This window comes from Neofelis nebulosa, chromosome 1, assembly GCF_028018385.1.
Source record: "Neofelis nebulosa isolate mNeoNeb1 chromosome 1, mNeoNeb1.pri, whole genome shotgun sequence".
Taxonomy (NCBI): Eukaryota; Metazoa; Chordata; class Mammalia; order Carnivora; family Felidae; genus Neofelis; species Neofelis nebulosa.
The window spans coordinates 71,056,996-71,083,137 of NC_080782.1; the positions used below are offsets into that span (position 1 = coordinate 71,056,996).

A 26,142-nucleotide genomic window follows, 5' to 3' on the forward strand; every position below is an offset into this window, starting at 1 on the left:
AACTTAATCCATATTAACATATAACCTAGCTTTTTTTTTTTTTTTACAGAAATTGAAAAGATAATCTTAAAAAAACCTTAAAGAAGAAGAACAAAGCTGGAAGAGTCATACTTCCTAATTTCAAAACTTACTAAATAGCTACAATAATCAGGACAATGTGGTCCTGGCATATGGAGAGACACAGACATCAATGGAATAGAATACAGGGTCCAGATGTGAATCATCACATTTATGATTATATGATTTTCTACAAGTGTGCCAAGTGTATTCATTCAGAAAAAAGTCTTTCAACTAATGGTGGTGGGACAACTGGATTTCCACATGCAAAGGAATGAAGCAGAATTCCTTTCTTGGACCATACACAAAAAATTTAACTCTAAAGGGATGGATAATGGGCTTAAATATCAGAGCTAAAACTATAAAATTCTCAAAAGAAAACACAGTAGTAAATCTTTGTGACCTTGGCTCAGGAAACGGTTTCTTAGATATGAGACACCGTAAGAAAAAGCAACAAAATTAAAATACATAAATTGGATTTAATCAAATTTAAAACTTCTATATTTCAAAGGTCATCATTAAGAAAGTGAAAAGACCATAGAATGGGAGAAAATATTTGCAAATACTTATCTGATAAGGGACTTCTATCTGGAATATATAAAGAATTATTAAAACTAAGTAATAAAAATACAATTAAATAAATTAAAAATGGGCAAAGGATCTGCATAAACACTTTTCCAAACAAGATTTAACTAGTTTTGCTAGTTAAATGTCCAATAAGCAGATCAAAAGATGTTCAGTATCACTAGCCATTAGGAAAATACCAATCAAAACCACAATGAGATACCACACCACACCATTAGGATGTCTTTAACCAAAAGATAGATAATATCAAGTGTTGGAGACGGTGAAGAAATTAGAACCCTCATACACTGCTGGTGGAAATGTAACCTGGGGCAGTTCCCCAAAGTTAAACATACAGTTATCGTATGATCCAGAAATTCCACTTTTAGGTATATACCCAAGAGGAATGAAAACATATGCCCAGACAAAAACTTGCACATGAATGTTGGAGCAGAATTATTCATAATAGTTACAAAGTGGAAACAATCCAAATATCCATCAACTGCTGAACAGATAAAACATATTATATACACACAACAAAATATTACTAGCAATGAAAAGGAACAAAGTAATGATAAAAGCTACAATATGGATGAACCTTGTAAATATTATGCTAAGTAAAAGAAACACAGACACAAAAGACTGACATACTGTGTGATCTCTTTATATGAAAAGTCTAAAATCCAGACAGCGGGTAGATTAGTTAATAGTTGCCTGGGCTGGCAAACTTGGGAAGAAATGAGGAGTGACTGCCAGCAGGTACTGGCTTTCATTCTGGGGCAATGAAAATGTTCTAAAACTAATTGTGGTGATGGTTGCACAACTCTGTGAACAGAATAAAAACCACTGAATGATACACTTTAAGTGGGTGAATTCTTCAGCATGTGAGTTATATCTCAATAAACTTGCTTTAAAAATCACTGCAGCATAACTGGTGATGATCTAAAGGTCAGGTCTCAGAAACCTCCCCAAAATATCCTGCTTGTTTGCTATAAATCCCCAAAACTATGATAGAATTTATTTTGCTCTCCAGACTCACAAAACTTCAGGCAATGAATCGTCTAGGGCCAGTTAGAAGAAATGAAGAAACACACCTCCTATTTTTAGTTTTGGCTCATCCATACCAGAAGTCACTTTCTTGTTAATTCAGCTGAGATCCTCTAAGTTAGACAGAAAAATAAGAACAGATTTATGTGTCTAACCTCAGTGATAACATCTAAAGAGATGATAAAAATGTAGGTTTTCCATATAGAGAACAAATTACGATTTTTCTCCAACTGAAAACTGTCCAGTTTTATGATCTATCAAATAAGCAGAGGGGAGAAAAAGGTTGTGGAAAACTGTGCTTCATCAGCTCCCAAAGCAGCAACCAGAACGCAAAATGGACCTTAACATAATTAAGTCAATACGAAGTAATTGACTTATTCACTTTAATATGGAGTAGCATAATTCCAGTTTTTTCACTTTGGATATAGTTGCTTTAAAATTTTTACTTTGAAGAGCGCCTGGGTAGCTCAGTCGATTGAGCGTCTGACTCTTGGTTTCTTCTCAGGTCATGATTTTGCGGTTTTGTGGGTTCGAGCCACGTGTCAGGTTCTGTGCTAGTAGCATGGAGCCTGCTTACGATTCTCTCTCCCTCTCTCTGCCCCTCCCCCACTCGCATTGCCTCTTTCTCTCTCAAATAAATAAAATTAAAAATAAATAAATAAAATAAAATTTTTACTTTGATGTACTATATCTTCACAGAACACAAAAATTCAAAAAGAAAATTTTTCTGTCATTTTACCTACAGCTCATCTAAGTCTCAGTGGAAGATACATTCTACCTCATCTCATGGTTTTGTTTTGTTTTGTTTTTTTAAGTAATATCTACACCCAACATAGGATCTCACAATCCTGAGATCCAGAATCGCATCCTCTACTGACTGAGCCAGCCAGGTGCCCTTGTTTTTCTTTTAAGTTTTTAAAATCTAGTTAGTTACACATAGTATAATATTGGTTTTAGGACAGAATTTAGTGATTCATCACTATATATGTATGTATGATATATATATATATATATATATATATATATATATATATATATATACCCTTTTATGATTCATCACTTATATATAATATCCAGTGTTCATCACAAGTGCCTGTCACTCACTTAGCCCATCCTCTACCCACCTTCCCTCCGGCAACCCAGTTTATCCTCTATAGTTAACAGCCTCTTATGATTCGCCTCCCCCTCTATTTTCCCCTTACCCTATGTTCATCTTGTTTTGTTTCTTAAATTCTACATATAATTGAAATCATATGGTATCTATCTTTCTCTGATGTACTTATTTCGCTTAGCATAATACATTCTAGCTCCATCTACGCTGTTATTAACGGCAAGATTTCATTATTTTTGATGGCTGAGTAATATTCCATATGCCACATCTTATCCATTCATCAGTCAATGGACATCTGGGCTCTTTCCCTAATTTGGCTATTGTTGACAATGACTTCTACTTCTAAATACATCTAGCTCTGATCTAAACTCTAATAATATTTTTTTCTTCCATTATCAGGAACTTCAAAATGAGTTCAAAAGAACAAAAAGGGAAATAGAATCTGGCAGCTATCTGAGAAAGACTCCAGACCATCCTAAGGGCTTATTTATATACACCAGTATTCTAGGTCTAGGAATATAAAATAATTTTATTTATGGTACCTCTCTTAAGGAATGACAAATGATAAAAATTTTAAAAACAATTCCATAATAAATTAAGACTATGTCTAACGGTTAAGTTGGTAAAGATTACAAATATTTTAGGAATTAAGGGAATGATATCCTACAATTTTCCCAAAGATGTCAAGTGACATTAATATTAGACTATTCATTTCAATAGTGTTTGAGATAACAACAAAAGAAACCAGAAATATCCATCAAAAAGAACTGATTAGGTTAATTACAATCAAGGCTGCTGCACCTGATAATAATAACAATTCTAGGGAGTGCCACTCAAATCATAGTCTATGTGAATTGTTCAGTGTCCAACAGTGGAATATCATTCAGCCCTAACAAAAACTAAGAAAATCTTTTGTGTATCGTTCTGGACCTATCATTAAAAACTACTAACTGAAAAAATTGAGATAAAGAACTTGGCGTGTTTACATGCTATAACAAGGAGGAAGAATGATAGAAATTAATTTTCCTTTTAAGCGCAAAATTATTTCCTAAAGAATACATAGTGGCTGAGGCACTGGAATGAGAGAAGGACTTATCATTATATACGCTTTTATACATTTGAATTTTGTGCTAAGTAAACATTGATATTGCCTATTCAAAAAATTAATTAACTAATTAAAGAATTTTTGAAGAGAAATTTAAAAAGTAATGAAGGCTGGACAAAGCCCACAAAGTTTCCTAGAAATGGCAAGATTTGAGATAGGGCTGGAAAATGACCAGAATTTATATTATAAAAAGTCAAACGGGAAATGTATTTCAAGAAGTAGGAGCAGTATGGGACAAAAAAGGGAGTATGAGGTAAAGAAAAAAATGTCTCCAAAACCAAGCTATATGTGGCAAGCAGTGGGAGATGCAGTGTCAATTTATCTCCTATTCCACTGTTCAGGAAACTAATAAGGACCAAATTCCTTGAATTAATTGTTTTTTAGAGCAAAAAAACATGATCATAAATGTGACTTTAAGGTACTAATTTGTTGGTGTTATTACATGAAAGTATGTTCAGTCTGTGAAATTTCATCAGGCTGAGCGCCTGTGATTCATGTCCTTTTCTATCTGTATGTGATGGCAATAGAAAGAGAAAGAAATAGTAATAGATTTTAAACTGAAAGCTAGGTATAAAATTAGCTTAAAGAGAGAAAAAAATAAAATGAAACATAAGACAAATTAATAAGTCATAGCAATATATAACTTGAAAAACAAGAATCTATAATTGACAATATCAGTGAGAATTAAGAAGAAAGATCCTTGATGTGGTGAATAAATTTAGGGGACAAAAGAGACACAGATGATTCAGTGACAACTTCAAGGCTTTAATAAGATATGATGACAATACCAATAGAATAGGAAGAATGAGAACCTGTTCATTTCAGCAGGAAATAAAGGTTTAGGTAAAATATTAAGGCTAAAGATTCAAATTTGAGAGTCAATTGCTTAAAGGTGATAGATGAAATTCACGGAGTGAACATCAACAGAAAAGCAGAGTCAAGGACAAAGGAGGAAGAGAGGTCAAACAAAGGGCAGAGATTAAGTAAGCAAATAAAAGAGGTTTGGCAGAGAAACAGATGCCAGGATGAAAAAGAAGATATCTGCAACACCAAAAGGCAGAGGAAGATGTGAAAACTGCAAAAAAGTCATTAGTGGAATTTGGGGGTAATGTCAGTTTAGTGAAGCAGTACCTCAGAAGCTCCTACCACCAATAACTAATTAAAAGAACAAAACACTGTTTTTAAGAAAAAACAAAAATTTAAACATATCATCAGCAAATAAGGAATACCAACTGTATGCCACAACTTTCACAGCATGGTTTCAAAGAAAAAAAAGAGAAAATTCTGGTGTTCTAGATACTATGGCAATGTGCCCAACACTACCCCAATCTCCAGAAGACATTCTAAGGAATAAGAGTTAACAGAAACCTGAGAATACACAATGAATACTCCAACATGAAAAGAAGCAGGCCAACCCAGGAAAAATTCAAGAAAATATCTAAAGAAAGAAGCCTCTCTGTACCAGGACAGGACCTTAGAAAATGCAGAGAGGGCAGCCTTGGCTTGCCATTTTCTAGGGCTTTGTGAAAAACTGGTGGATGAAATTAAATCCAGGAGTACAGGATAATTAGTGAAATTTCGTAAGAGACGATATATCTCAGGTCCCCCAACAAGGCCAAACTCAGCCCCAGCCAATGTTTCCATACCACCTCCATGCTCACACAACAAAGAAACCAAAATTAAAAGTAATACCTAGCTTTCTGGTACAGATAAGATGGCAGAGATCATTTTTCCCAGTTCCACTGGACAAAACACAAGTATAAACACTAGAAACAGCACAAGAGACTACCAAAGAAGAACTCTGAAAGGTAGATAGTAGGCAGCCTCCTATACATGCACCCCAATGTTTATGGAGGCGTTTTCAACAACAGCCAAAGTATGGAAAGAACCCAAATGTCCATCAACTGATGAATGGATAAAGAAGATGTAGTATAGATATATAATGGAATATCACTTGGAGGTCAAAAAGAATGAAATCTTGCCATTTGCAACAACATGGATGGAACGAGAGTATATTGTGCTAAACAAAATAAGTCAGTCAGAGAAAGACAAATATCATAAGATTTCACTCATATGTGGAATTTAGGATACAAAACAGATGAACATCAGAGAAGGGAAGCAAAAATAATACAAAAACAGAGAGGGAGATAAACCATAAGAGATGCTTAAATACAAAGAACAAACTGAGGATTGTTGGAGGGGTGTTGGGTGGGGGGATGGGCTAAATGGGCAAGGAGCATTAAGGAGGACACTTGTTGGGATGAGCACTGGGTGTTATACATAAGGGTTGAATCACCAAATTCTATTCCTGAAATCATTATCACAGTATATGTTAACTAACTTGGATGTAAATTAAAAATAATAGGAAAGAAAGAAAGAAAGAAAGAAAGAAAGAAAGAAAGAAAGAAAGAAAGAAAGAAAGAAAGAAAGAAAGAAAGAGAAGCAAGGGAGGAAAGGAAGAGGAAGAGGAAGAGGAAGAGGAAGAGGAAGAGGAAGAGGAAGAGGAAGGGGAAGAGGAAGAGGAAGGGGAAGGAGGCAGCCTGCTTTGGTCCTAGGACTAGAAGAACAGCATGAAGGCAGTATCTCATGTTCTCCTCACCCAAGAGGAAGTCACCCAGACCCAACTTTTCCCAACCTCCAGTCTAGAAACAAAAGACAGTCCATATTTGTAGGCTAACTCCCCTAGGATCCAATAGGAGTCCCTGTGACAACAAACAGAGAGTCAGGCACCACCAGAAAGAGAAATCATTTATGAGTCTCACCAAAAATAAACAGCCAGGGCAAGCACTCTCCTTACCTGCTAAGCCTGAGAATCCACTTTTCCACCAAGAGAAACTGAATGAGGCAAGAAGAACCAGCAACAGAGACCCAGCTATCAGGTCAGGAAACCTTTGTCCTCACAGGTCTGGGGGTCTCCTTCCGCACCCAGAGACACCAGAACTGGAGGGCAGAACTAACAAAAGGAACCAAGCTGAAGCTGCTGCTCTCCAAGAATTTCTTCCCCTGCCCAGAGACATCAGGACAGCTAGGGGGCACAGTAAGGAAATTCTACCTTAGCCCTTTTCTACCAATAGATACCTAGTAGTTCAACCTAAGAAAAACATCTTTTACTCTGTCAAGCAGCACCAGCAGGAACCAGTGGGAGCCCTAATGATACAAGACAAAGCAAACTAAAATAACAGCACAATGACTCTGAAACTTAACTGTCATTGAAACCACAACCCATAAAAAGAGGCCAAGAGACCTGCATGCTAAACCTAAAGAGGGACTTCCTGTGAAAATAAAACATTGAAACAGACCCCAGAGACTCCTAAAATAATAGATAAAATATCTAAGATTCAATTGAAAATCACCTCTCACACCAAGAACCAAGAAAAATCATAACTTCGATGAGAAAAGACAATCAACTAATGCCAACACTGAGATGAATTAGATGTTGGAATTATGAGAAAAGGGTTTTAAATCAGCCAACTTAAAAATGCTTCATCAATTATAAATTATCCTAAAAACAAATGTAAAAAATTGAAAATCTAGGCAAAGAAACAGAAGTTATAAAAATAACCAGATGGCAACTACAGAGCTAAAAATGCAGAGCAGGAACATAAACCTCACTAGATGCAAGCTCAATAGAAGAGTGGAGATGACAGAGGATACAATCAGTGAATGTAAGCACAGAGCAATAGAATTCAACTAATCCAAAAAAAACAGAGAAAATGGATGAACAAAAAGAATAAAGCCTTGGGACAATAAGAAAAGATCCAACATTTGTATCATCTGAGCTCTAGAGGAGAGGAGAGAGTGAGGTGGAAAAACTATTCAAACAAATATGTCCATCTTGGGGAATAAGATAATATAGAGTTACAGAAATCAAGACAGTTGTGATCTTGGTAGAGGATAAACAACAGATCAGTGGAACAGAATAGAGAACCCAGAAAAAGACCCACACAATTATGCTCAACTGCTTCTTGACAAAGATCCAAAAACAATTCAATGGTACTGGAGCAGCTGAATATCTCTACAGGCCAAGAAAAAAAAAAAGGAGAGAGGGGGAGAGAGAGAGAGAGCAAGAGAGAGACAGAGAGAAAACCTTGACCTAACACCTTACACAAAAATTAACTCAAAAGGATTATGAACTTAAATGTAAACAACTGCAACACTGAAGAAAAAAAAAAGAAGGATATCTTTGGAAATCTTCATGATCTAAAAGTTAGGCAAAGTTCTTAGACTTGACAAAAAAAAAAAAAAACACCACAACGCATAAAGAAAAATCAATAAATTGGGCCTCATCAAAAGTAGAAACTTTTGCTTGTGAAAGCCCATGTGAAAAGGATAAAAAGACAAGCTATAGACTGGGAGAAAATACTTGCGAACAACATATCTGACAGAAGACTAGTATCCAAAATATATAAATATCTCTCAAATTCAACAGTTAACAACAACAATCTGCCTAGGAAATGAACAGGGGTGCTTGGGTGGTCAGTTGCTTAAGTGTCCAACTCTTGATTTCAGCTCAGGATGAACCATGATCTCATGGATCTCATGTGCTGACAACAGAGAGCCTGCTTGGGATTCTCTCTCCCTCTCTCTCTGCCCCTCCCACACGCTCTCTCTTTCTTTCTCTCTCAGCCTCTCTATCAAAATAAATAAACTAAGAAAAAAAAAGAAAAAAGAAAATAAACAAAAGACATATACAAGCATTTCACAGAAAAGGACATAAAAATGGCAAATAAGCACATGAAAAGATATTCAACATAATTAGCCAACAGGAAAATACAATGAAAACTACAATGAGAGGGGTGCCTGGGTGGCTCAGTGGTAAAGCATATGACTCCTGATGTCAGGGTCATGAGTTCAAGCCCCATGCTGGACATGAAGCCTATTAAAAAATAAATTAAATAAAATTATTTTTTAAAAAAATTACAATGAGATATCACTACACACTTATCAGAATGACTAAAATAAAATATAATGACAAGACCAAATGATTGTGGGGATATGAAAAAACGGGATCACTCATTTGTTGCTGGTCAGAAGACAAAATGGTACAGCCAACTCTAGTTTCTGATAAAACTAAACATTAACTATACTATGACCCAGCAATTGCACCCTTGGACATTTATGCCAAAGAAATGAATACATATCTTCACACAAAAACTTGTACACAAATGCTCACAGAAGATTTATTTATAATAGCCAAAAACAGGAATCAGACCAGAGTTCCTTCAACAAGTGAAAACATTACCATGGAATACTACCCACAGTAAAAACTATCCACAGAGGCCACCACTTGGATCAATCTCCAAGAACCCTACTAAATGAAAAAAGCTAATCCCAAAAAGTTCCATTTATCTAACATTCTTGAAATGAAAAAATTCTGGAAAAAGTACAGAGTAGGAGTTGCTTGGATTTATGGCTTGCAGAACAGAGTAGGGAACTGAGTGTGGTCATAAAAGGGGAACACAAGGGATTCTATCAATGTTGGAACTGTTTGGTACTTTGATGGTAGTAGTGGATGCATGAATCTAGACTAGTAATAAAATTTTATAGAACTTAATATACACACAACAAATGAGTACAATCAAAACTGACTACAGTTAAAAATCCTATTTCTATGAATAGGATTAGTGGAATGTGTCAATGTTAATACTCTGGTTGCCATTTTATACATAGTTTTGCAAAATGCTACCATTGGGGAAAACTGGACAGAATGTACAAGGGATTATTATTTCATATAACTTCATGTTAATATACAATTACCTCAATAGAAATTCCAATATTTAGAAAAGTAATGCTCAGATCTCAAATTATAGGTCGGAGGAAGAACAAGATGGAGAGGGCATCACACATTTAGCTACATTCTTCCAGAATAAGACAGAGTTGCCTATGTTAACCTTGAGGAAGGTGAAAAAAATCTCAAGCAAAGCCTATGGTTATGCTGTAGCCAAAAATTACAGAGAGAGACAGAGACAGAGGGTGGGGTCAGGTGGGTGGTTACTTTATAGACTGATTTGTAATGTAAGTTCCAACTGGTCAGGGAAGTACTCTGCTCTGTTCCCCCACTGTATCTCCAGTGCTTAAAACTGTGCCTTGCATATTGTTGCATAAAAATCTCTTAAAAGAATTAGGTGGTTGAGACTATACAGCATTGTACTAAGTAGTCCCTACTTTGCAGTCTTCATTCTTTAGGATACTTAATAATACTAGGTATTAATTTTACAACCCTAACCTACAGGTTCAATTTCAAACTCCTTTGCCTGGTAATCAAAGCTGGCCCCAGACAACCTTCTACCCTCAGCAACGATACAACTTCTTACTACTATGATTCCTTAAAAGTCTCTGTGCCTTTGCAGATGTTCCTTCAGTCTAAATGCTTTTCCTCCCTCATGTGCCTGGAGAATTATCCACAACTAAACTTTAAAGTAGTATTCTCTGTGAAGGCTTCTCTGACTATCCCCACAACCACAACCATCCAGGCTGACTTAGTGTTTCCTTTTCTCAGATCTCAGGGTTCATGTATGTATCTGTGATGAATATAACACTTCTCATGGTATATGTTAGCTATTTGTTGAAATACATTTCTCCCATTAAATTATGAGCTACATGGAAATAAGAATATCACATATTTTTCATCCTTATATCATTGGGGCTTAAGTTACTACCTAGAATACAGTAGGCATTCAATTTATTGCAAATAATTATAAGAATTAACATATTTTTTAGATTTGTAAGTGAAATTTTAAAATAAGAATATCTATAATTTAGATAGTAAGTACAAATCAGACAGGAACAGAATATTATACAAAAGTACATGCATGTTATTAGCAAAGATGTCTACTTTTAAATAGCATCTTTTAAAAAAAAATGAAAGTAATAGGGGCACCTGGATGGCTCAGTGGGTTGAGTGGCCGACTCTTGATTTGGCTCAGGTCATGATCTCAAGGTTTGTGGGTTCTAACCCCACATCAGGCTCTGCGCTCACAGCTCAAGCCTGCTCGGATCCTCTGTCTCCTTCTCTCTGCTCCTCCCCCACTTGCATGCATGCTCTCTCTCTCTCTCTCTCTCTCTCTCAAAAATAAATGAATATTTTAAAAATTTTTAATTAAAAGTGAGAGTAATGAAACTAATAAACTATTGACTAGGTTTATTTAAATCTGTTTTATTCAGCTTGTTATTGAGAATCAAGTGAGTTATGTTGACTTTTCAATTCACCTTAGTTATTAAACACTTTAAAACAACTATTAAAAATTGCCATATTTTCAAATATTAGAATTCATCTTGTAGTAAAGAAATCTATACATACTTTTAAACAAAAATGGAAGTTATTAAATAGCAAAATATAAAACAGATAACTAGTTACCTTGGTAGGATAAAAGAATTCCCAAGTTATTTCTTGTAAGTACAAGGGTATATCCAAGTATTTGTTCTAAAACTTCTCCTGTTTTTCAACTTTTGGCTCCACAACTGGCAATGTTTACATTCTCCGAGTATACAGATGGAAATATGATTTTTATATAGTATACAGAAAGTTTAATCTGTACTGAATATTCTCCTTCAAGTAAGGGCGGCTTATTTTAACAGAGATGATGTCTTCTGGTCAAAAATATTTATTGAATTATTTTCTTTATTTTAACATTGATGAAGAAATTCAAATATACCAAGAAGGTATGCTAATTTTTAAAAATCTGCAAATAAGTAAATAACTGTGTAATAGAAATAGGAAATATTTCATTCGTTCTCCAAGAGATATTTTCACAAGGAGGCAAGAAATTCAACAGTTTGAATTTATAATCCGCAACTAATAAAACCAATCAAAATCAGTATATGGTTCAAATTACTTTATCAGAATATGTTTATTCATTAATAAAAAACTATCAAATCATTAATCAGTTAAAGTACAAATATAATTACCTAATGGTATTTCTTACCTTTCATATGCTTCAATACTGACAAAAGTCGGAAACAGTAACTATTTGAACAAAATATTAAGCTGTCTGCAGCAAGACAGAAATAAAGTCACAAAAAGCCAATTTTGCAAGTAAGAAACAAGATTATAAAAAGCAAAAAAAACTGACCTCATGTGAATACAAAGTGAGGTGTTTTTTTCACAAGCATTAAACAGTCAGGAATGAATAGTCACCAAAGTGTAACTATGAAAACAATGTTATTCATTACCAGTTAATATATGCTGACCTTGGCCATCTTACAGAGTCAGTATTTAAAACACCTCTTATGCTTTATTTGAAAGTGTTGTTTTTAGCTTAATTTAAAATAAAAATTAATTCACCAGAAACAGCACTGGATTGTCCAGACAGCCTCCTGGAACAACATTATTGGATGATACTATTCCACTGAGAAAGAACATCGTACAAGTCCATAAACAAATGAACAATATGCATGTTTTTAAAAGAACTGTTGTTTAATTTTAAAAATATATTTGAAGTAATTATTTAGGGAGAACAGAATTATTAACAGAATTTTTATTCTTTCTTTTAAAGTATTAATATAAATCAACAACCATTTATTGAATAAACATGGGCGAGAGAGCATTAGGGTACAAAGATAAATAAATTCTGGATTACTGCCTTCAAACAATTTACAGTGTATTAAGAATAAATAGACTTATTCAACATAGTATTGGAAGTCTTAGCCTCTGCAATCAGATAACACAAAGAAATAAAAGGCATCCAAATCAGCCAGGAGGAGGTCAAACTTTCACTCTTTGCAAATGACATGATACTCTATATGGAAAACCCAAAAGATTCCACCAAAAACTGCAAGAATTGATTCATGAATTCAGCAAAGTTGCAGGATATAAAATCAATGCACAGAAATCGGCTGCATCTTTATACACCAACAATGAAGTTACACCAACAACAAATGTTGTTGAGGATGCGGAGAAAGAGGATCTCTTTTGCATTGTTGGTGGCAATGCAAGCTGGCACAGCCACTCTGGAAAACAGTATGGAGGTTCTTCAAGAAACTTAAAATAGACCTACTCTATGACCCAGCAACTGCACTACTAGGCATTTATCCACAGGATACAGGTGTGCTGTTTCGAAGGGACACATTCACCCCCATGTTTATAGCAGCACTATCAACAATAACCAAAGTAGGGAAAGAGCCCAAATGCCCATCGATGGGTGAATGGATAAAGAAGATATGATATGTATATATATCATATATATATGAAATCTTGCCATTTGCAACTATGTGGATGGAACTGGTGGGTATTATGCTAAGTGAAATTAGTCAGTCAGAGAAAGACAAGTATCATATGACTTCACTCATATGAGGACTGTAAGATACAAAACAGATGAACATAAGGGAAGGGAAGCAAAAATAATATAAAAACAGGGAAGGGGACAAAACAGAAGAGACTCATAAATATGGAGAAGAAACTGAGGGTTACGGGAGGGATTGTAGGAGGGGGGATGGGCTAAACGGGTAAGGGGCACTAAGGAATCTATTCCTGAAATAATTGTTGCACTATATGCTAACTAATTTGGATGTAAATTTAAAAAAATAATAAAATATTTGCTGAATTAAAAAAAAAGAACATGTCACAATATATACACATGTATCACATAATGTACCTTAAACGCACTATGTTATATATTAAATGACAATGTTATATAGGTCAGTTATACCTCAAGGAAGCTGGTAAAAAAAATTTAATTAAAAACAATAGAATACCTCCAGCAAGCCTTGAGGGGTATTTAAGAAAAGAGCACAGATACATGTATCTATCTGCAAACATGTATGCAGGAGGCAGCTGTGAAAACAGATAGTTCTGGGTGGAAATGCTAACTGTACCATTTAATAGCGGTGTAACTGCATTTTAATTAATCTCCTAGAAACTCAGTTTTCTTATCTTTAAAATGGGGATAGTGATACCTACTTTGCAGGGTTGTTACAAAGCTTAGATGAGATAAAGTATATAATGTGCCTGGCTTCAGAGAGACTTATTAAAAAGCAGTTACTAATAAAGCATGAGAGAGAGAAGGAGAGCACCCCCACAAGATAGAATATGAAGAGCAAGTGATGAAGCAGAGTTATTCTCCAAGAAGTTTAAACATAAGTAAAGTGACAGGTAGGAAAATGAGGGACATGTTTATGAAACATTGCTAATCTGAAGGAAAAGAGGGAACAAAGGTTAAAAAGTTTATGTATATACATAAACTTAATACAATTAAGTATAGCCACATTGCATACTACCTTGTATGGCCTAAATTCTAGAAATGTAACCATTATCTAGATACCTCTTAACCTTTAAACTCTTACTAGGTGATCAATTATTATAAAAGAGCTCAGTGTTCAAATTAAAGCCAAACAATCTTTTTCTCTTCAAAGACAGCAGCAATACAGGAGAAGTCAAAATAATTTCAAAATCCATATGTGTACTTTCAAATAGGTTCATTAAAGGCATACCATAGCAGAATGGCATCTATTAAAGTTTCATCAGTTATAGTTGAAATGAACTAAGCCAAAGCCAGACAGCCTCTCAGAGAACCCAGATTAGGCTAACCCTGCACCACTGTTTAGAACATGGAAGGAAGAAAAAAAAAGAACATGGAGGAAAATCAGTTCCATTTTTGGCTTCTTTGTATAATTCAATCTTTTCCCAAAAGGCAAGGCCCAATCCCCACTCCTCCTCTATCCTTTCTCTATAGTCATATCTTCCCAAATTATTTTTCTAGAATTCCATTCGGTTTGTAAATAAACTCCTAAATCTGTACACTTCAACTGCTTACCCTATTTGAAATCTGGCTCCCCAAAAATACAGTGTTCACAGGTGGAGGCTACCCTCTCCCTACATTCCACCACCCATATCCATGGGAATTGGGTGGGGGAGGGGCGATAGTGAAAGGATGGGTAACATTATCCTGATTCTTTAGTGCCATTTCCAAATCATTGCTCTTCTAATCTCATTCAAAATTTTCTTCTCCTTATTCAGCTTTACCCCATCTAGCTTTGTTGTCTCCAAATCTTCCTTTCAATCTCCACTTGTCCCCCAATGTTATCCTCTAACCCAACTCTTATCTTCATCCATGGAGATTCTAACCTCTATAGTCTTTCTCTTCTCCAAAGATCCATTCAATCCAGCTTCATTCCAACCATCCACCGCTATTGCCCATAGCCTAAATCCAAAACAGTTTCATCTCTGCAATGGTAAACTGTAATATTCTAGTTCTAGGCCATAAGCTACTATTTATCATTTTTTTGGTACTATTAACTCTTACTATACCTATTCTTCACTCTCAGAGAGATATCCAGCTGAATTCCCTAATATTGATCAGGACACCCTATATTCTCTCTCTTTAAGGGTGATGCCACTTATTACCCAGAACTAGGGTATTTTTAAGAGTACAATGGCATACTACTCTTTATTATTCTGTGACAACGGATATAAACCTGGACTGTCCCAACACCAAGGCATGAAACCCCCTATCTTCTTTCCCTACACATATTAAATCAAATGACTTCCCCTGATTTTCTTACTATTGCATTTGTCCTAACAACCTCCAGCTCTGATTCAATTCTCCTTCATTTCCCCTAGCCACTTTTTTTCAATGTTTATTTATTTTTTTTGAGAGAGACAGAGACAGAATGTGAGTGGGTTAGGGGCAGAGAGAGAGGGAGACACAGAATCCGAAGCAGGCTCCAGGCTCTGAGCCATCAGCACAGAGCCCGAAGCGGGGCTCGAACCCACGAGCTGTGAGATCATGACCTGAGCCGAAGTCGGACGCTCAACCGACTGAGCCACCCAGGCGCCCCATCCCTTAGCCATTTCTTTAAAAAGCTTAGCTAACTCTTACCAGTACTTCAGGAATATGTTCATATTGCCACCTCCAGGCAGGTTTCTTGGCCTCTGCTCTTTGTTATCAAAGAGCAGTAATGACAGTGTGTCCTATTCATGGTTACATCTTCGTGTACTCAATAAATCTTAAAGTTTTACTTTCTTATGTGCTAATTCTATAATGCATAATATGAAAAATGATTACGTTTATAATTTAATATAGGTTAAATAAGTCAAAAACTACTTCTAAATTAACAGCAATTAAACTAATAAAACTTAGCAGGCATTTTTCTTATTCTAAGTTCCCTAAATGTTAACATTCAATTACTCTGATTTTAGGCTACTATCCTCTGCTAGTGTTTCCATCCTCCTAAATATCCAATAACTTTTGGAATTATATGGAGCATAGGTAAAAACTAAAGGATAAGGAGGAAAAGCAAATATCAGAACATGGGCATCAATGATTTTATTTGTAAAACTATACAAACATAAATATGTGTGTTTTAAAATATATATATTTTTTTGAAAGTCCAACTTGATGTACATCAAACTGTTAACATTAGCTACTTGTGAAGAGTGAGACCTGGAATAGTAAGATGAATGTCACTTTGTATTTTATGTATTTCTAGTTTGTATTTTTATCGTAAGCATGTATTCATTTTATAATATAAACACATATAAGGAAAAGGAAAGATTTCCCAACAAACTTTTTAAGACTGAATATTAAGAACGTAAAAATCAAATTCACAGATGGAATGCTTAATATTAGAAAACATTTCTCTTTTAAATATACTTATTTTATTTAGAAAATGACAAAGGTGCTTACATCATGCTAGCTACTTCTCTGAAAAAGAACCCAATTGTATTCCCACTCATGGAATGCTCTGGTTTCATCTCTGGTCCTTCTCCCAGACTCCTCTGAACCAATTCCTGCTCTAACTGAGCACCTCAACAATGAATCGATCAAACCAGATCCCACCATTACTGTGGTTTCCCAGCACAGGAATCTGTCTTTTTGCACTAGGTCTTAGTAAAAGTCTTTCTTTCTTTCATCCATCCATCCATCCATCCATCCAGTAAGTATTCATTCAATGTCTACAATATGCCAGGTACTGAGTAAAGTCCTGGGTACACATAGATTTAAAAAAACAAAAAATACTGGTCACAGACTCTGGGAGCTTATCAGAGGAAAAGCAGTTCTAACACATAGCAATAACTATAAGGAATCCCTGTGCAAAGTGTAGTAAAAGCATAGAACTATAATCGAAGCCTGGCTGCAACAAAATGAAGAAAAAACCTACACAGATCTCCCTAAACCACCTTGAGTAGTCCCTTCCTCCTTGACACTTTCTTCTTTCCTCTCAACTGTAAAATGTCACTCTCCCCCCTTTAAAAATGCTGCTTAATATTTACCTCCCACTGCTCCCCCCCACCAAAATACCACTTGTTCCTAAATGCCATTTAACGCTTAAAAAAAACAACCAAATCTGTAAAACTCAAAACCAAGCAAGGAAAGAAGAACACTTTCTACATAAGTACCAGAGAGAGCAGGTACTTCAATCCTTTCTCACTGTGCAGAGCTCTGGTCGTCTCTACTAATGTGCTTATTTATCATTTGCATTCTAATCTGCTTCCCACTTGAAACTGTGCATTTTTCCAAGACAAAATCTTAGCCTGCTACTGCTTTATAATGTATCATGATAATATCCATGGCGACTAGATATATATCCCTAGGTTAGAAGGTGGGGGTGGGTAATGGTGGGAAGTAGAGGAATTTCTTCAGAATTATGATTTGTTGTTTTGTTTCAGATTTCTGTTGTTTTAAATGAATTTCAATCGCTGACTGGGGCCATTGGATCAAATACAACGTAAATTTCCTACTTTGTCTACTTAAGGTTGGGATGATGGTTTAAAAAAAAAAAAAAAGCTTGGAATAAACAATTTTATCTCCAGCAACCTCAGAGAACTGGAAGGAAAGAAGCAAACTGCAAATAAGTTTTAGATGAATAATGTTCTAAGAAACTAGGCAATTCCCTAGAGAGACATTAAGTATATACACACACTATATCTCTTAAAGAAAACATGGATCAAGAAAAACAAAAAAGAGGGACTGTTCAAAATTAAAAGAGGATAAAGAATCAAATGCAATGCATGAAACCTGATTGAATCCTAGATTCATAAATTTAGGAAAAAGTTTTAGGGACAAATGGGGAGATCTGAATAAGGACCATTATATTAAACATATTTTTAAATAATGTTAATTTTCTCATTTGTGATATTGATATTATGAACATGCAAGAAATTATCCACGTTCCCATGTAAGATACGCATACTAAAAACTGTATATTATAATCTCTCCAGTACAGTTTCAAATGATTTTAAAAGTATATAATATATAAAGAGAGAAAAAGTGGCAAAATTTCAACAGTGAGTGAATATATAAGAAAGGTAATATGGGTGCACACTGCCTATATCTTCCACTGTTCTACAGCACTCAACATTTTCATTATGAAATGCTGAAGGAACAGGAAGATAGCATGAGGGGAGGCCAGCTGGACTGAAACATAAGGAGTATAAGCAGCACTGGTCTCAGCAAATGTGAAAACCAGCTGTGTGATCGTGGGCAGGTCACAGAACCTCTCTAGGTCTCCGCTGAAAGAGGAGGAAGTAGATGATCTTTAAGATCCTTCCATCTACATATTTCCCTTATTCTACAACTCTTCTCAGCTCTAGAACTCAAAGGGTAACCATATGCAAAGTAGAAAACCTCAATGGTCTACTGTAAGGATAAAATAAAGTATTTAAAACAGCTAGCCAAAAGCCTGTCACATAAAACACAAACAATAAATAGTAATTCCTCTCTTTCAAAATATATTAAAAAGTCTTTACAAAAAACAAAAAAGACAGAACTACTAATAAAAGAAATAAATAAAATAAAAATAAAAACAAAAACTCATATAAATTAAATTTCAGGGGAAAAAGCAAAACAAAGTATTAAGCAGTACATATTACAAATTTGCCAGATGGTTTTATTTCCAGCACTAACATTATTTCTAACATTACAATTAATTTCCCTTTCAGTGAAAGAACCAATCTTTGACATAATGGTAAAGATAGTTATCTAAAAGATTTCTGGACAAGATGCCAGCATCCACCCAGTTGCTCAAAACCCAAAAATCTTGGAGTCATCTTCAGAATGTTCTGTTTCCACACCCAAATTATTCAAAGTCCCATACATTCTGATTCAGATCCATTTCAAATCCATCCATCTCTCTGTCTCATGCTGCTAGCACCTTATCAGGCCACTACTATTCACCTCAGCAACTAAAACTGCCAGCTTTTACTTTCACCAGGCCGGCCCATTCCTCACACAGCAGCTCAAACGATGATATCATTTAAAATAAAATACAAACTTCTTTCCAAACCCTTCAAAGCCCTGCATATTTCTATAACCTCTTCCTACCCATCTCTGCCTCCCTCACTAATTCAGCCACACTGGGGTTTTTTCTGTTCCTCAAACTCACCAATTCTCCTGCTCCAAAGTCTTTGTAACCACTAATCCCTAATTCCCTCCATCACCTCCAGCTTTACTGAGATATTATTGATATATAACATGTAAGTTGAAGGTGTACAATGTGATGATTAGATATATGTATAAAGTCCAAAATAATTGCCACAATAAAGTTAGTTAACATCTCCATCTCTTCACATAATTATGAGTGTGTGTGTGTGTGTGTGTGTGCGTGCGTGCGTGTGTGTGTGTGGTGTGGTGTGGTGATAACATTTAAGACTGACTCTCTTAACAAATTTCAAGCATATAATACAGTATTGTTAATTATACTCACCATGTTGTACATTATATCCCCAGATATTATTTATCTTATAGCTGAGAGTTTGTACCATTTGACCAGCATCTCCCCATTGCCCCTATTCCTCAGCTCTTGGCTACCACCATTCTAACTCTATTTCTATGAGTTTAGGCTTTTTAAGATTTCACATATAAGTGAGAACATACCATATTTCCTTTCTCTGCCTGACATTTCACTTCGCTATTCCTTCTCATGAGAATGCTTTCCACATCAAAAACACCATACACATACACACACACCACCTACTCTGGAAATAGCTCCTTCTCATATACAGGTGAATCTTAAATATCAACTCCTTTTGTGACCACCCTATCTAAGGCAGCTCCTACTTCCTTATCTCCAAATTATCTGATTTTTGCTTTCCTTCAAAAAAGTGTATTACAATTAATTTTTATTTTGTCAGTTCATTTTTAAGCCTGTCCCCACTCCTTTAAAATATAAGCTATAAGGATGGAATATGCAGCTTATTCATCATCATATCCACAGAAGCAGCAACCTGTCTACTACTTAACAGAAGCCTGTCAATGTACATCAAACAAATTAATGAAATAATAAATGAATATAGGACTGTGTTAAACAATGGAATTAATAATGCTATTAATGGAAATACAGAAACCAGAAGGAAGAGCAACTGTTTGAGAAGAAAATAAGATATATTGAGCTTGGTGCCAGGTGCTTGAAAATATAGGACTAGTGGACATACAGGCTGCAAAAAGATATAGACTGGGATTCTGCTGATTGTAAATGTTAGTTGAAAAAAATAATAATTACATCACAAATGAGATAAAATTCTGTAGGATAAATGACAAGCAAAAAACAACATAAATATAAAATGATTGCCTAGGTACAATAATCTAACACAAATACTACAAAATCAAGACAAGTCAAAACTGTTTCACAGTTTCAGTTTTTAGCAATTCACTAAGAAGAGTAAAGTACTCCTACCTTACTACTATTCATTGCTGGTCATATCTTAGCTAAAGTAGCAGGTCCATGTTGAAGGATTACACATTAGGGATGAGGAACACACTTGAGAAAATGTGCAGTGAAGTCTCACGGGAATGACCATAAGTCTGGCCAGAAAACATGAGCTGCAAGAAGAAATTCAAGGAGTCAGAAATGTTAACTACAGAGAAAAAGGTAAAAATGTACACATAGAGTATAGTAGGCTACTATTGGTATTTAATTGTGACAGTGTATCAGAGTCACCACATTAAGAATGCTATACTTACCTAGCTTATCTACCCTGTTTACTCTCTCCCCTTTCCATAACTTTTTCAATGAGTAACGCCTTACTTTCTCCTGTAACCTATTCCCTCAGTTTTCAATAGGTAACTCATGTTTTTCTCCATTTTTACAGCATAAAACTAATTTCAAGTTTGAAGCATGTCAAAAGCAGCAAGTAATCACATTTCTTAAAATACTATTACAACCTAGGGGCACCTGGGTGGCTCAGTTGGTTGAGCTTCCAACTCTTGATTTCAGCTCAGGTCATGATCTCATGGTTCATGAGATAGAGCCCCATGTCGGGCTCTGTGCTGATGGCAACGTGCCTGCTTGGACTGCCTCTCTCCCACGCTCTCTACCCCTCTCCTGTCTCTCTCAAAAATAAACAAACATTTTAAAATATATTCTATTACAGCCTAAAGAAGTAATTAATGATGTAAGAAAAACTCTCAAAAGCTGGGAAGGTTTAGGAAAGATTCTCCCAGTAAACACATATTGTCTCTAATATGAGTATACCAAATCCTGATTCTTCCATCAGCTGTTCTCTCAACCCTTGAAACTATAAGAATTTCTAAGGTGTTCTCTTCTTTATCATTGATGGCAATATATGCTGTTTATAGCTCTGTCACAGTTTCTCATTTTTTAACTCAAGCCCATGTGTCTCTAATCTTGACTTCTTGGATATAAACGAAGCTCTCCCCTTCTTTCAAACTCTTCTTTTTTTGTTTGCCTATTCTGTTTCCTGTCATTTCCCCTACATCTTTGACTTTCACAAGAATCAGAGGATATTTCATGGAGGTTAGCAATAAGATTACTCCTCCTGGTCAGGAGTAATGTGTCAGAGTATCTTCCAAGTCTCCTACTCTTCTATGCTTTTTACTTATTTCCAAAGAGTTCCTTCTTAGCCCCCCAGGCAAGCATTTCTTCTCCTCTAGATTGGGCAAGGTTCTCAAAGCTAGAACTGGGAAATCTAATCTGCACATAACGAGAGTATTATTACATCCCGCTTCTTCCATTAAACTGTGACAAGATCAGGGACAGCTTAATACGGCCAGCATCCTACATAATACATGGAACACTACAGCCACCAAACAAGCGAGTACTGAATCAATGAAATTCTAAACTAAATTATGGCTTTCCCTGACTTCTGCACTTTGGTGTAATGTGAGGCTTTGACAAGAGTTTCTACATTAAATGACAGAATTCATGACTTCAAATGATACTTAAATGAAAATTTTAATCATGCTTCTCTTTTATACTGCTAACAATAGCATATCTTCAATTAAACCCCTTAGAAACAGTAAACACTGTTACTTATAAATATTTCCAAAGAACAAAATGTATGAGTGTATACTTAAATGTACGTATTATATATGTTATCTAAATTCCACTCCAGAGACAGACTGCAAAATTATTGGACAATCCACTTAATTTTAATTTTTTTTAGCCACTTCTCAATCAGCAAAGATAGTTGAGAATTACCTAGAATTTCATGATTTGGTCTTTCACTATAATATAGAAACAGTTATTTTCAAAGATGTAAGGACAAGAAAGACAACTATTCAACTAAGGTTTCATGCCCAACACTCAGCAGTATCAAGTGTCCTGTTCAAGGAAGCTAGTCAAAGCAGCCACATGTTATTTACGTCTCACTCTCCAACTCAACTCATGTCTATAATTTTTATTTTTCAATGAAAAAAAAAAACCTATTTTCCAGTTGATATTGAAATCATTTTGATTAAAAAATAAGTAACAACTTCCTTGGTAGCATTTCTAAATGCAACATTTCTTTCTTTGAACTTACTATAAACCTATGGACAAAAAGTATATTCCTTGTGTTACCTCAAAGATATTACCATCCTCATCAGAACTCAGCAAAGATTTCTATAGACAAGTTTGTGGCGCATGGGTGGCTCAGTCAGTTAAGTGTCTTCACTCTTGATTTCAGCTCAGGTCATGATCTCATGGTTTGTGACTTCAAGACCCACATCGGGCTCTGTGCTGATAGCACAGATATACACATTCTGTCTCCTTCTCTCTCTCTCAAAATAAATAGAAATAAACTTTAAAAAAAAGATTTCTATAGACAAATTGAAAATGCACAATTACTACTTTGTAGTGTACCTTAATCTTCCTCACCAACTTCCCCAACGGCATAGGCTACCATCTTTAACTTTCTTTAGACATCTTTAACTTTCTTTTGTCTTTCTATAGACAAATTGAAAATGCACAATTACTACTTTGTACTGTACCTTAATCTTCCTCACCAACTTCCCCAACGGCATAGGCTACCATCTTTAACTCACATTCATAGTAAAAATATAGTTTCTATTCCTTAAATAGGCTTCTCTTCATGACTAGGACTACAGTGAGGTATGAGGGATGTCTAGGGTGCACAATCAACGGAGACTTTCACTCTCAGGGTCGTACAAGAGCCACCCTGTAGCTGCATGACACTGAAAGCCAGTACCTTCTTAAATTTTGTGTCTTAGGCATCTAAATAGATATGGCAGTAATGCCTATATATAAGATTCTAAATTGTTTCTTAATGAGTTTGAGTTGCATGTGCATACAAGTGACAGACTTATGTTGTTTTTTACTCCCCTTCTTTTGGTAGCAGCATCTCAATTTTCTTCTGTTGAACTACCCTTCTCTTATTTTCAATTCATGTAGTTTGAGTGACACTAATCATTCCCACTCTCAGATTCCTAAAATAAGCACAAAGTTCCTAGAATATGTGCATAACCCAGGCCTGGAATGTCAGCATATTTCCTTCCCCAAGCAGTAGTTCAGGAATGGGTACATGACCCAATTAGACAACTAAAACTCCCAAAAATTTTGCCAGAACTAATTAGAAAGTTCTCTTTTGGCTGAGGTTGCTGAACTGAAAGAACACGGTAAGTACCCACTCACCAGAGAGCCAACCCAGAGAAGACAAAAGCCAAGAGACAGAAAGAGAATGAAAGTTCTGAAAATATTTTGTCCCTAGATCTAATTACACCTTTGTTCTGGTGAATTCAGATGTGAATAGATGTAGCTGCTAGAACTTTAGAATTACTGTTGAGAAACAATTCTCTCTGGATTTCTCATGTTCCTGCGCAATCAGAGACTTCTGAGCAAAAGTTACTACAGGGATAATTGCACAACAACCAGCCTTAGACGCTAAAGATCGTGTCTCCCTAAAGATTAAGACTTCCAATGAGCTTTGGAGAAATAAAGCTCTCTCCATCCCTTCCCTGAAAGATATTCACCTATATTCCTTTTTTTTTTCTTCTTATATTTCCTTTGTTACCTTATTTTTTTTTTAATTTATATTTACTTGTATTCTAGGGTACTAAACCAAAGACACTTCCCCATTCTCCCCTGGAGAGATTTGCTTAATGAATAATCTCTCACCTCTGCAGGGTAATTTCAGTCCCACCAGTGTTTCAGACTTAACAGCTACATGAGGCAACAAATTATTTTTTTTAATTTATTAATTCATTCAACAAGTATTTGCTGAGAGCCTACTAAGTTATGTGCCATGCACTTTCCTACAAAATATCTCAGACAAAAACTCCTGCCCTCATGGAGATTGTATTCTACAGAAGAAATAAAATACAAAATAAATACATAAAACACATAGCATAAAGTGTTGACAACTATTATAAAGAAAAAGAAGGAAAAAGTAATAAGACATAAAGGGCAGGTAGGCGATTTCAAACTGATGTTGGTTATCAAAGACTTTAAGCATAAAGTGATATTTGAGCCAGGACCTAAGGGAGAAAAGGAAGTAGGTCATATGGACATCTGGAGAAGAGCATTCCAGGCCAGGGAAACGCTAACTGCAAAGAACTTATTTAAAGATGAGCAAGAGGCCTGCATAGAAGAGACAACAGAAAAATCTGAGTTCAGACAAAAGTCCTGCATTAGGGAGGGAGAGCAAGACCACAAAAACACTAGCTCATTTTGAGGACTTGAGCCTGTACTCTGAAGTTACATGGGAAGCCACTGCAAGATCCTGAGCAAAGAAATTATACTAATATTAGTGCAATATCACTAATTACTAATTGGCCTCTTACTAATATTCTGAGGCTAACATTATGAAAACAAAAGTAGTAGGAGGGAGCCTTGTTAGGAGTTACATAGAAGGAAAGAGAGAATGGTGTTGAACCAGAGTGAACCCCAAAAAGAAGTGGTGAGCAGTTGGTCAGATTTCATATTTTGAAGCCAACAGAATATGCTGAAAGATTGTTGGTGGGAAACAAAAGAAAAAGAGTCAAGGTTGGAGGTCTGAGCAAAAACAAGGATGGAAGTGCCACTTACAGATATGGGAAGGATTAATTTTTTTTTAACTAGGTTTCTACCACTGCAATCTAAAAGAAGCCTGACAAATATAAAATTCATGCCAGAAATCAGGCACTACAATTGACAGCCCTGAACTGTGGAACTGAGTCAATAATAGAAAGTGAAGGGTATTTGGTATTCCTCTACTGTAGAATGAGAAGTCAGCAATCCTTAATAAGAAAAGCAACTGGTAAATTGGCACCTCTTGTAAAATCGGACTATGCACCTACTAAGGATGGAACTACAGGATACTTAGTAAAAAAATGTTGGGATGATAGTATATTGCCCACTGTGCAACAGTCTTCAGTAAGGTCATTCAAAAGAGAAGCACACTTTGAGTGGTCTTTATAAAAGAAAATCTTTTCAGTCTTTCATTATAAATCCAAGATGGCTGATAATCTTATAATTTACAGGGATGAAAACCAAATATCCCTAAACTAAAATTAGAGTCTTTAACCACACAAAAACAAAATATGAGAAGCCCTTTTTTTAAAAAAAACATTTATTTTTAATTTTTAAAATATCTCATGAGGCTCAAACAAACAATCTAAAGATCAAAACTTCAATGCTCTACCGACTAAGCCAGCCAGGTGCCCCAAAATATGAGAGAAACATAATGCTCCAGGCTCCTCCCCAAGCATCCTAGCAAAGAAGATATTTACCCATTATAAAGAACTATGCAGTGTGAAATAGTCTGGGAGCAGGGACAAATCAGCTCTGCACTATTACCTAGAGAAGCTGCTCTCAATGGCTAGAAAGAGAAGCCAACAAGGAAATTGAGAAGCCTAGGATATTCGTGGTTTCTTAACCTCAGTACTACTGTCATTTTGAACTGGAAATTCTCATTGTTAGAGGCTATCCTATCCATTAGAGCATGTTTAACAGTGTTCTTGGGCTCTACCTACTAGATGCTAGCAACATCTACCTACTTCCCCAGTCCCAGCCTTCCGTTATGACAACAAAGATATCTGCAGACATTGCCAAATGTACCCTGAGGTAAGAATTGCTCCATGTTGTAGAATCACTGGGTTACCGTGAT

The 26,142-nt window shown here is 35.6% G+C and overlaps 1 protein-coding gene across 5 annotated transcripts in view; it reads right to left on the reverse strand.

The window, feature by feature from the left end:
* The window catches only part of FER (FER tyrosine kinase), a 440,848-nt gene that overhangs the window by 392,951 nt on the left and 21,755 nt on the right, over window positions 1-26,142 (reverse strand). For 2 of the 5 annotated variants that reach the window (XR_009260552.1, XM_058725329.1), the window contains exon 2: window positions 20,496-20,641. The exons of 1 other annotated variant lie outside the window; for it this stretch is intronic. The gene's annotated coding sequence lies outside the window, so the exon portion shown is untranslated. Of the gene's footprint in view, window positions 1-1,715; window positions 1,782-20,495; window positions 20,642-22,619; window positions 22,740-26,142 lie in introns of those variants that run through there. 2 more of the 5 variants (XM_058725344.1, XM_058725335.1) reach the window with 2 other exon arrangements.